Source organism: Podarcis pityusensis (assembly GCF_964106645.2).
Source record: "Podarcis pityusensis genome assembly, chromosome: 13".
Taxonomy (NCBI): domain Eukaryota; kingdom Metazoa; phylum Chordata; class Lepidosauria; order Squamata; family Lacertidae; genus Podarcis; species Podarcis pityusensis.
Window position 1 is genome coordinate 27,334,356 of NC_138038.1, and position 12,214 is coordinate 27,346,569.

A 12,214-nucleotide genomic window follows, 5' to 3' on the forward strand; every position below is an offset into this window, starting at 1 on the left:
TTGTTTTAAGAATTAATGACATCATATGCAAATGATTTAAACAGTCTAAAGAACTATAAATTAGCAACCATGGATTAGGAAAGTTATAGCACATACATTGACTATTTAAAAGGCTGAATAAATATAATGACAATCCCAGGAATCTTTTTTACCCTAGAATTCTATGATCTCACCAGCCTAACCATGCAGCCCTTGCTGACAAATCAGTGGCATTACTTATCAATATAGTAGTTTATTTGCACATTACAATGACCAATTATCCCCACTAAAAAAAATGGAAGATGCAGCATCAATTACGGGAAAAATCCATAATAAAAATGTGTTTCTATATTCATTCTAGCAAGGCATCTATTTTAATGCCAATTCTGCTGGTAGACAAAAGGGTTTTTTCCTCTCTATCCCCACCCAAAACTACAGGAGCATACCACAGTCTTTACCCAATGAGAACTGCACTTTGCATCCATGTATTCTAGCCTAGCAGGGGCGTGACCAGCTGCTGCTATTACACTCAGATCCATTTTTCTCTCAGAGAAAACCATCTGAGACAGAGAGAAAAACAATGAATGCACAGAATAATCAAGCTGGAATCTTTGGGTGACTATGATTCTCTAGAAAGCTGTGTGCGCTCCCCCCCCCCCCCAGCTTTCCACCACATCTTGATCAGGAATCATCTATCTCCCTGTTATATTTCTGCTCAGAACAGTAACTATTAACATAATATGCATGGAGAAGGGGGAGAGAGTCATTTTCATTCTCTTTCAACTCACCAGTCTTGTGCTACTGTTACACCCAAGAATTAAGAATCCTAAATATAAATCCCATAATACTGACCCATATAGAGGAACAAAGCAACTCAGCTCGTAGAAAAGAGTACTGTGCAGGTCATTTACCCTATCTCCGATTTCCACAATGAAAAAAAAAAAGCTAACACAGAATACATTTTCCTTTCTTAGGCTATTTTCCCCAACATCATAATTATCTAAGCAATGCTGGAAATATGACATGGACTGCAAAACATGGCACCACTGATATGAAGGAGAGCCCACCCTTTTTCTCTCTCCAAGATCCACACCTACTGCAGCACCAACAGCCTATCATTCGCCATCACCCTCACAATCAAAACCAGTCTCCCAAGCAGGAAACCAAACCTATCAGAGACAAGAGATGGGGGGGAAATGACAGTTAACAGGGTCAAAAAAGGGGTTCCTTAAAATTCACCTATAATTCCAAATAAAGTTAGCAGATCATTTGTTAAATGATAAAATTAAATGTTACATATGGGTGTTTTTTAAAAAGAAAAAAAGAAAGTGTGCCTCAAATTGCCAAAAACAAGCAAAAACTGCATTCCAAGCAACTTATTACTATACAATGTTATTTATTTCAAAAAAAAAGAATAAAAGTAGATGTTGTTTGTTACAAAATATTTATAAAGAGATACATACAATTAAGCCTACCCTTGAGATCCTAAGAGACACACCCCTACTGCCCCATTTTGCATTACGATTACAAGCCTCTCCACTGAATGATGATGGAAAGGAGCCCTAATAAAGCTACAATAGACCAGGGAGGCAAATAACGTATTTGTACTGCCACACGCGCTGGCAGGTGGCGAGTGCGTATTTCTTTGCAATAGGGCTCCTCTTTTCAGAGGCAGGGGTGTGGTTAAAGGAGAAGAGATGAATGCTGTTCAGATTGCTGAAAATTAGGAGAGTTGTATAACTGTGAAGAGAGCATTAAGAGATCTACCGACATCATATGCAAACGGAATTACGCCGCGTACTGAAGCCATCGGATCCAAAGCTATATTGCTTGGCGCGGCGCCTCTCCCTCCAGCCACTGCAAGCGCATTCACTGCGTAACCGCACGCACCTGTACGCCTAACGCACCCCCGCCCGTCCATCCCCACCACCCAAAGGTTTGCAAAGTCTGAAGGCCCTCGGTGCAGCTGCTCTCCTAAGAGCAGATCGCACCGTGCTGGGAAACCCTACCTGGCGCTGCGGCTGCTAATGCTGCTGCAGGGAGAGCTCTCTGGAAAGTCTCGCTCACCAAAGCCGGGAGGAGGGGGAGTGACAGGAAAGAGGGAGAGACAGACAGAAAGAGAACGCGCCTATCTAGCGACGGGAGCGCGCACAGGCTCCGGAACCTTCCCAAGAAGAACTCGTATATGCGCGCTCGCAAGGGCCCTCCCAGCTCCTCGAGAAATAAGGTTGCTCCCACAATGAAAGGCTGCCCGAGATGGCTCTCCCACGCACGCGCACAATGCCCGCCCGTCTCATCTTTCAGACACCTCCCTACGACCGCCAGCGCATGCGTGGAGGCTTTACACCGACTCCCAATGTGTTCTTTGTCTTCTTTGGAAAAGCCGGGTTTAAACAAAAAACACACCAAAAAACCTCCTTTTGGAGCCGCGGCGTGAGCCCTATTTATCAAATAATGATAGTTACCGTTCTTTATAGCGCATGGGACACAAGGTCAGCGCAGCAGGATCCAGACAAAGCAGTGTTTGTTATAGTGCTATAATAAGAGTGTGGTGCCCCACTCTGAAGTCATACTGGAAAGCGTTTTGTAACATCCCTGCTCCCAGAACACGCATGTTTACACTTAGGTATATACCATGGGCGTCCGCAAGGGGGCGCATTGCTCCCTCATTAGCCATAATCCCCAGATTCCCAATCATACTTTTTAAAAATGAAAGATCCCAGCACTTGTAGAATCAGGAATATGAAGCCAAAATGTGCAGGCATTTTTGTTTTGTGAGGAACTAGCCTCTCCCATCTGTCTGTATTTTTAGCCAATAAATGAAGTCATAGTAATGACTGACATTTAGGAAAGCAAATCTTGCCAGCTAAACAAAGAGGAGGCTAGAAGACCAATTGCCTAGAAGACTCTGGAGAAAGAAAATCTTCATTTGCTTTTAAGCATTTTCTACTGTTCTTCCCTGTGGAAAAGTGATTGCTGCCCCATAGAAAACAACTCATTTATCCAGGATTTTAGTATCATTGTGACTGGGAAGTAGTGTGTCAACCCAAAACAAAAGATAATAGCAAAGGCAATATATTTCTAATGTGGATCTTAATTAGATTTTCCCCCTCCCCAGTTTGTAATCATTTAAAAAACACTCTGCCAATACATACATAGAGACAATTCATCATTATTATGCCCATACTGCAGAGGGCAGGGCTGTGGATGGGAGAGTGAGTTACGCCAGTTCTGCAAAGTAACCAACTGCAACTGTTGTTATATGCCTCTTGCTGGGAGAGGAGAAAGTTGCTGAGAGAGGAGAAAGTATACAACAACCCTGAATGGTAGTCCAATGTTATTATCCTGGTGTATTGGGGTTGTTGCTTTTTTAAAGGGAAATGCATTTTGGAGCGGGGATTGGCAGCAAAATTAAGGACTAGAGGGAACAAAGCAGCGAGGGCAAGAATTCCTGGGAATGGCAATGTCACAGACATTACTTTTTATTAATCGTTCAGAATTTAGTATCTATCATACCTTTCAACATTACACAAATTAAAATAGGAACACATGTACTATTCTTGCATCAAGGATTACTACCTGAGCACCCCTCCTCCTTTATGCTGTTACTTGTTGACGGAGGCTTGGCTTTGCTTCTTATGTTGTGGGCCAGGCCAAAGGGGATGCAAACATGGTCAGAAGCAAGGGTTCACAGAACAACTAATGTGAATTTTACCTTTGTAGGGTAGACTAGTTTCTACACAAACACCCCCACCACCACACCACCTCCTCTCTCCTTCATCCAGCCAACCAAGAGGCAACATCACAGTTCAAGGACACATTCCAGTCAGGTAACAACAAGGAAGGCCCATCCCATCTCACCACCTGAGGAGAAACATGAATGTGCCAACCCCTGCCACTGGATCACACCCCCCCTTGCTGAAACCTGCAAGTGGGGGGTGTTCTGGCAGCGGAACTGGTGGGGCAGGCGGGTGGGATGTTGCCTCTTGCACTTCTACTGCCTGAAGTGGCCCTTTGCCTCATGGGTAGGCCAGCTATGAGTAATAGCACTCAAGGAGGGTGTAAAGCAGGGCCAGTGAGAGCTGTAACTTGGGGAGAGCCCAGAGAGCCACTTTTGGCCAACAGCCTGAGATTCCCTATCTTTGCCCTAAAGGATGCCTTACTTCTTCTGTTTGGCTTGTGCTGCACTAAGCGACAGTGGTGTCCAGAAAGTCAGCCTACTGTGTGGACTGGTCTGGTTTCCATTTGTTGATGGGTGGAAGTTGTTGAAGTACTGGTGCAATTTCTCAAAGAGTCTCCTTTCCTTGGATCCACATTATTAATATTTCATTAATCTATCACAAGTAGTATAGAGATACTTAAGGAGACTACTTGGTTGGATAGTTGTTTATCGGAGCTTATGGAGAAGGGAAGCAGTGCAATGGTGTTTGCTTTTTAAACAACCCAAAAAGCTTGAATCTAGCCACGTTATTTAAAAGTTTTTTTAAAGGTGTTTACAGCACCTGTAAACCTGTAGATTGACCACCCCATCTACAGCATATGAAATGACAGAATGCACATCAGATTATTGCCATGCAGCTCTATCCTGTAGTCAAAAGTACGGTAAGTGCAATGGACCTTACACACAGGTAAGCATGTACATAATAGTTGCCAGCCTCTGTTCCTGCATGTGCATTTGCAGGATAAGCACTAATGCCATAGGCATCTGCCTCAAATTCATATTTACCTTATGGATACTTGAAGTAGAATAGTGAAATCTCAGTTTGTGTCATGCTGTCTGGCATTGATCCCCTTCTCAAGTTCAGGGGAACAAAAGGGTTTGGAGGCACCTCTCTTTGAGGAGTCACCCCGTATTGCCAGACCTTCCAGGCCAGAAGTTGCTGCTTTACTGGACTTACTCAGATTTAGAAGACACACATGCAGTGTAGTCCCTTGTAAAGTGTTTCTTAGCAGCAATAGTGTGTTTTTAAACTGCCTGTTTACACAATTTCTGCTACCTGATTGTACATATTCTCATGCAAAATTAGAGACATGTAGTTAATGTTGGTACAAATTTTTTAAAAATGCATTGTTATAAAGAATATTATTTGACTTTTCTCAGTATGTCTCTGTGATTCTTGTTCTGTTCCCAAATCATTATTGATTTTTTTATTTAATGATTAATCAAAATGGGAGGAAACACAATTAAATACTTAGGGTTGTCTTACTAGGGAAACCTCCTGCAGTTTTCCCATCCCTAAATCCAATTACAGGGGATAAGTAACCATGGAATAGGATGGTAATAATTCTTTTGAAGAAGCTGCAGTAAGTAGCTAAACCTAAGGAGCATTATCTGAACGACTAAGCACTAGAAACTTAAGGAGGAATTTATTTGTTGCCTTTTTTAGATACATCATTATTATCACTAATAAAGCACAGTGTTGAGAGGTCTTGCATATGGAAATCAAACTCAGGTTGACAAACTTGTCCAGAACCTATATACCATTAACAATGGTATCAGTCTCTGAGTATTTGAACTTCAAACAGAGAATCATGTTGTAAATTACCTTGTTTCTATATGACCTCTTAGTCTGTAAAGAGGTACAGTATTGTATTGCACACCATTCCTGCCCTTAATTACTACTGCTGTGAATGGTCAATTAATTGAATTGTCACAAATTTTACTTTCTGCATTTAATCGTCTGACCGTAGTGTTTACTATTTTCTCACTCTACACCCACATGTATGTACCTACCAACTAAATATGACAATACATGTATTTGATGAAGTGGACTCTAGTCCACAGATACTTATACCATAATAAATTTCTCAGTTTTTAAGCTGCAATAAAATTCTAAAATGCTATCTTGAGCAAGCGTATAAACTTTCATGCCAGTATATCAGTCCTCATGGCATATACTATATTGTATTCTCTTTTGCATACTTCCTGTTCTCCTGAAACATGGGGGCAGGGGTCAAGATCGGATTCATCGTTTAAATGCAGACTGTTATCTGAGCATGTGTGCCAGTTTCCATGTTGATGTTTCAAGCCCAAATAACACTTTATACTAGTAAATATTTGTTCCCAGCATGATGTTTACTGATGTGACAAAGAATATTAGGGTAGGGGACACTCACAGGGGAGAATCAACATGAGGGAACGAGGACTGCTTAACTCCTTCTACACCAACTGGTGCTCTTCTGCAAATGTACTCATCTAACCTACTTTCCTTTCAGCCAGCTTCAACATTAAAGATAATCAGGAACTAGAGAATCCACACATTAGAAGGTAGCAGAATCTTACACTGAATGTGAAAAGTGCCTTAGCATAACATTACAAGGGGGGAAATTACTTAGGTTAGGGGGAATCAAAGTAATTAGAAGCAAGCACAAGAGACAACAACCTACAAAACACAAACTATGTGCATTAAAAAAATAAGAATGATAAAAAAGACATGTTTTCAACGCTGGCGTAAAGAAAATTGTGGGGGTGGGGTGAGGGAAGCTGAGGGAAACACAGTGGAGAAGAAGTCCATGCTAAGGTGCTCACACTTCTGCCCTCAGTTGCTGAGGAAGCAAACCAACAGCATTCTAGAGCAGCCGTTCACCAATTTTCCCAGAGAAAGGTTATGTGCAGCCACATCTAGGGATGTCAGAGAACACTGATAGAAACAGAAATTGCAATCACTGATGTCTGCTTATTTGTCCCATGTCCAAAAAAACAAATCAACCCAGAAAAAACAATTCCTATTCATTGCTGTTCTTGTCTTCAGTCCAAACATTACGTAATTGATGTTTTCCCCTATTTGCATTAAATCTCCTTTGCAGAGATACGTTGTGTAATAGGGCCGTCATACCGGCAACAGGGGTTAAATCATGTTGAAAATGCATAAAAAAACTTTAAAGTTCCAAAATATTAACTGTAGAGCTTTTCCTTAAAAAAGCTCAACAACTTCAGGCACTCAACAATTTTGGGTACTCAACAACTTTTGAGGTGTCATGGTTTTCTAAATATGGCAACCCTAGTGTAATAGCATTACAATAATTAATTAATTGCATAAAATTCTGCTGCAGTGGACAGTGATATTAATAAAGTCGTTTTTGTTGCAAGCCAAACTGCAGCAGAACAGGAACAGCGCTGCTTGCGACAAACATCAGTTGGACTGAAAATCAATAACTTTTTACATCCCTAGTCAAATTCTATGCACACTTGCTTGGGCATAAGTCCCACTATATACAGTCATACCATGGTTTTCAAACAGCTTAGTTCTCAAACGTTTTGGCTCCCGAATGCCGCAAACCCAGAAGTGACTGTTCCGGTTTGCGAACTATTTTTGGAAGCTGAACGTCCGACGGGGCTTCTGCAGCTTCCGATTGGCTGCAGGAGCTTTCTGCAGCCAATCAGAAGCCACATTTTAGTTTCCGAATGTATTGGAAGTTGAGTGGACTTCTGGAACAGATTCTGTTTGACTTCCAAGGTACGACTGTACAAGACTTATTTCCTTGTAAGTGTGCATAGAAGTTTGCCCTTCAAACCTGTGTGTTCCAATGAATAATAGTCCATACTAGGGGGCTTACACCATTGGATCCCCTAAAACCTTCAACCATCTCAAGATGTCCTGCCTATCCCCATCCCTCCCTGAGGCTAGACATATTTGTTTTCTGTTGGTGATAATAATAATAATAATAATAATTTTTATTTATACCCTGCCCTCGCCAGCCAAGGCCAGGCTCAGGGCAGCTAACAAGCAATAATAAAAACAAGTTGAATGAATACAAGCAAAAATATAGGTACTAAAGGAGAATTCTATGGTCTTAATCCTGTAGTGCATTAATTAGACTTAAGCATATTGCTTATATGAGGCTGGTTATTCCACAGTCTGAGGGTGACTGCCAAAGGCAGTTTGGCAATTATAGTTGAAGTTCTGTTTGATGAGATGGGACTAGTGAGTGAGGTATTATAATTTTTTTCAGTTAATGGAATTCAAAAAGGGTTGGGATTATAAGGAACAAAGTATCAATTTGTTGGGGCCTACCCCTCTTTTCAATGAGAGAAAGGGCATGAGTTCTTCAGTGTAAAAAGGCAAAAGAGCAGGCATCAGTGGCAATTTCTGGAAGGGCTTTGATATTGTTCTGAAACCATGACATTTAAAATACTAAGTAAAATATTAATGGAGACATCACAGTGTCTACCTCATGCAAGAATAGAGGCTTGACTGGGGGAGGAAATAAATGTCTCACTAATAGAGTTCTTTGACTGTCAGCAAGTATGTGGATGCAGGGTAGGGCTATCAATGGCTGCTAGTGACGATGTAACTGAGACCAGGGAAAGGGCTCTGCCGTGGGTGAGAAAAGAAGAGCCAAGGTGGAAGACAGAATGGTGTGGCTTATTATTGTCTGTTGTATATATTTAAATTTACTTTGAAATTACTTGGAGTCTGTGAGATTTAAAGGTAAAGGTAAAGGACCCCTGACAGTTAAGTCCAGTCGCGAACGACTCTGGGGTTGCGGCACTCATCTCGCTTTACAGGCCGAGGGAGCCGGCGTTTGTCCGCAGACAGTTTTTCCGGGTCATGTGGCCAGCATGACTAAGCCACTTCTGGCAAAACCAGAGCAGCGCATGGAAACGCTGTTTACCTTCCCACCGGAGCAGTACCTATTAATCTACTTCCACTTTGATGTGCTTTCGAACTGCTAGGTTGGCAGGAGCTAGGTACAAATCCAAATAAAAATATTGCGGAAGTCAAGCCACCCTTAGGGATATAAAATGTATCCTGTGAAATGCATTCAAGACAGGGCAAGTATACTTGTGCACTACTTCCCTAGAATATACACACTTTTCTTATAAATCCAATTAGCATTAATCACTTGAAATAGATTCAGAAAAGCACTTATTCTTTCATCTAAATATTTAATTGCCTAATCAGCAGCACTTAGGGATCCTACTTGAAGCATTAAAACATTGGATAAAATATATGCTGATACCCTGGGAACTGAATTGGGAGAAGCATTTTCCAAGTATTTCAGCCACATGGTAGAATTAACATTCATACTCATAGGTAAGTTTTGAAGCACTAACTTATAAAGTATGATACAAGATTATCAATACAGAGTTTTTAAAGACATTTCACAGGAAGGGTACTACTACTCAGAAGAGGAGATATTGCTTACAAGCAATTCTCTGCCACAGTCATAGGATTTGTCTGATTTAGGGTCCCTCCATGACTTTAAAAAGGTTAATTGGTTCAAAATATTAAGCTTATTTTCCCCTTAGACTTAACCTTTGTACTCCAAAGCTATAATATTTTGTGCCACATTTTTGTTACTGGGGGGGGGGGGGGCTACCTATTTGGTTCCTGCAGCAACATACGTAAATAGTTTGAATTACTCTCAGGAGATCAACTTGGTGTGCTTAGGTGTCTTAATGATATAAAGGTGTGCTTATTCATACTCATCCTGAAGTAGACAAAGGTAGGGGTCCCCATGCCTGTGAAGAAGACACAACCACTGGCAATTTTTAGTCTGATATATGTTTGGGCATACAACAAGTGATTACTTCTCTTAAAAGACAGAAAACTATCTTTTGTACTTTAAGACACATATAAAACAAACTAAAAGAAAGGCTGCTATCTTTTTCTCTAAGCCCTGATTCTGTGCCTTCAACAGCCGTCTAACCCACAGAGATTTAACCAGTAAAATTTTTCTCAATGATATGATGGATTCTATGAAATGACTTCAGTGGGCACTTTTGGCTCATAACTAAATGTTGCTGACCATAGTTAAACCCAATACCACAGAACATTAAATAAAGTATTTCCAGACATGCATTTTACAAGCTCCCTCTTGCTCTTAATGTCTCTGTTAGTCAGATCTTTAAAATAATGTTTCTGGCTGCATAATTTGTTGCTTCTCTTTCTTTCTGCAATTATACTTTCTATACTGTTCTGGAAATCCTACAGATATCTGGGTTCATTTGCACCCATTGTGTGGTTAGCAACTGGTTAACACTAACCTCTAAACTTGAATGAAATCCACTACATTAATATAAAAAAGCCTACATTTGTCTTGCATGTAACCACTCTCTTAGATAAGTAGTGATTTATTCTAAGTCAGAGCTGCTAGATGTAGCACATGAGTGATCTTGCAACACACATACTGTATCTCTGTGTGGATTGGTATTATTCTCCCCCTTTTTTGCAATTATCTGCAAGGCTAAACGACATAAACATGCATACCAATATTTATTCTATTTACCTTATAAAAGATTCCTTTGAATACTTTTTCCTGGGATTCACCATTTAAACTCTTCCCAGATTTTGTAGTCTTCAAAGGCAAATTCCAGTTCTGTAGATCACGTTTTTCTTGTTCGGTGTGCAGAAAACTCTCCAAAAGTGCTTCCAGGTATCTGTCAACCTGCAGACAATATGGACCCTGCTCAGTAGCTATGCAGCACTTGATTGCTATTATTTATAAAAAGCATACATCCCTATGGCACTCAGTGTAGCAGGAACACCTGCTGAATATAACACACAGCCCCCACTTGATTACCAGAAAGGAACACTTTCCCCATTGTACAGATGGACAAACAAAGGGTTAAATGACTCCCCTAAGGTTCCACAATGAGTCTGTGACAGAACTGTCTGCCTAAGGTATCCGTATGATCTCTGTCACCATAGCAGCCAGCTAGCCAGCTAACCTCACAATTGGTGTATTTACAATCCCCTTTTGGGGTATTATCCCTCATTTTTTATGACAGAAAATTGTAAAGTCTGCGTAAGTCCAGAACCTGCAAAAAAATTAAAAACTTGTCCCACACAGATGATTTGAGGGAGTAAGTAGCCTATGTCTAGTCTTGTCTCAGATCCCAGCAATTTATGTATTTAGGCAGCTTGAGTCCTTCCCCTCTAATACATTTCAATTAATTTTAAATAATGGGAACTTAGAAAAAGAAGAAGTATCCTTGCCAAATATTTCCCTTATATTAGAATATATATTATTTCAAGTTACACAAGTTAGAAACCCAACATGTATTTATTAGTTCACTGACCGGGTGATGGACCAGAATGAAAAGCAGGAGGAGACAGAGAAACTGACAACACATTGTAGCAAGGATGCTAGTGAGAAAATTTGTTTCCCAAATATGAGTAGATGTGAATTAGAAGTTGAATGCTACCATTTGAAACATGAAACCTGCTACAAATTCTCAACAGTGTCAGTATGATGGACAGTGTGTTGCCCTTCCACCCCCACATGTAGGAACAGAACCAACACCAGGTTACTTTAGAACCAGCCCTGCCACTCCTGATACAAAAAGCAGCAGTGGGAATATAGTTTAATTGAATCCATAGCTGCTAGGAATTCATTATTGAAGGGTTTAATATTTCAAACCTTAACAATTTTCTTTGGCTCCAAACATTCAAGTTCCATAGTGCTTCAAGAAATGATACAATAGCCCCATTGTTATTCCCTTTAGCCTCTTAACAACCTTATGAGACAGGCTATTCCAAGGCTCCTCTATGAACTTTAGGGATCAGCAGATATTGGAACATGGATCTCCTAAAACCAAATTTAATCTAGTGTAGCATACGGTTATCCAATATGCAAATTATGTCAGTGATATGCATTTTTGTTAACCACATACACTATATATTATATATTTACATTATATTTATATATTTATACATTATATTTATATATTTATACATTATATTTATATATTATATATTTACAGTAAGGCCTTCAGTTATTAACCAGATGGCCACCCATCACTAAAGTACTGTATTTTTTGCTCTATAAGACTCACTTTTTCCATCCTAAAAAGTAAGGGGAAATGTGTGTGCGTCTTATGGAGTGAATGCAGGCTGCGCAGCTATCCCAGAAGCCAGTACAGCAAGAGGGATGGATCGCTGCTTTCGCTGCGCAGCAATCCCTCTTGCTGTTTTGGCTTCTGAGATTCAGAATATTTTTTTTCTTGTTTTCCTCCTCCAAAAACTAGGTGCGTCTTATGGTCTGGTGCGTCTTAGAGTGCGAAAAATACGGTATATTATTGTGATACTATGTTCTATCCAGGATCAGTATATAGCAATTAAACTGCTCCCCCCCCCCCCCCGGTTATAGCTGTCTATAATAAACATAGCAGCTCCTGAAGTATAGCAGATAGAATCAAGCTACCAGTACTTTTGTTGTCAGAAGTCAGACCACCATCCGTGCTACCTCGGGTTACATATGCTTCAGGTTACATATGCTTCAGGTTACA

At 40.5% G+C, this 12,214-nt stretch overlaps 1 protein-coding gene across 9 annotated transcripts in view; it reads right to left on the reverse strand.

The window, feature by feature from the left end:
- MAPT (microtubule associated protein tau) overlaps positions 1 to 12,214 on the reverse strand; it is an 81,591-nt gene that overhangs the window by 65,048 nt on the left and 4,329 nt on the right. The window contains exon 3 of one of the 9 annotated variants that reach the window (XM_080978628.1): positions 10,213 to 10,371. The gene's annotated coding sequence lies outside the window, so the exon portion shown is untranslated. Of the gene's footprint in view, positions 1 to 1,988; positions 2,216 to 10,212; positions 10,614 to 12,214 lie in introns of those variants that run through there. The other 8 variants (XM_080978616.1, XM_080978627.1, XM_080978619.1 and 5 more) reach the window with 8 other exon arrangements.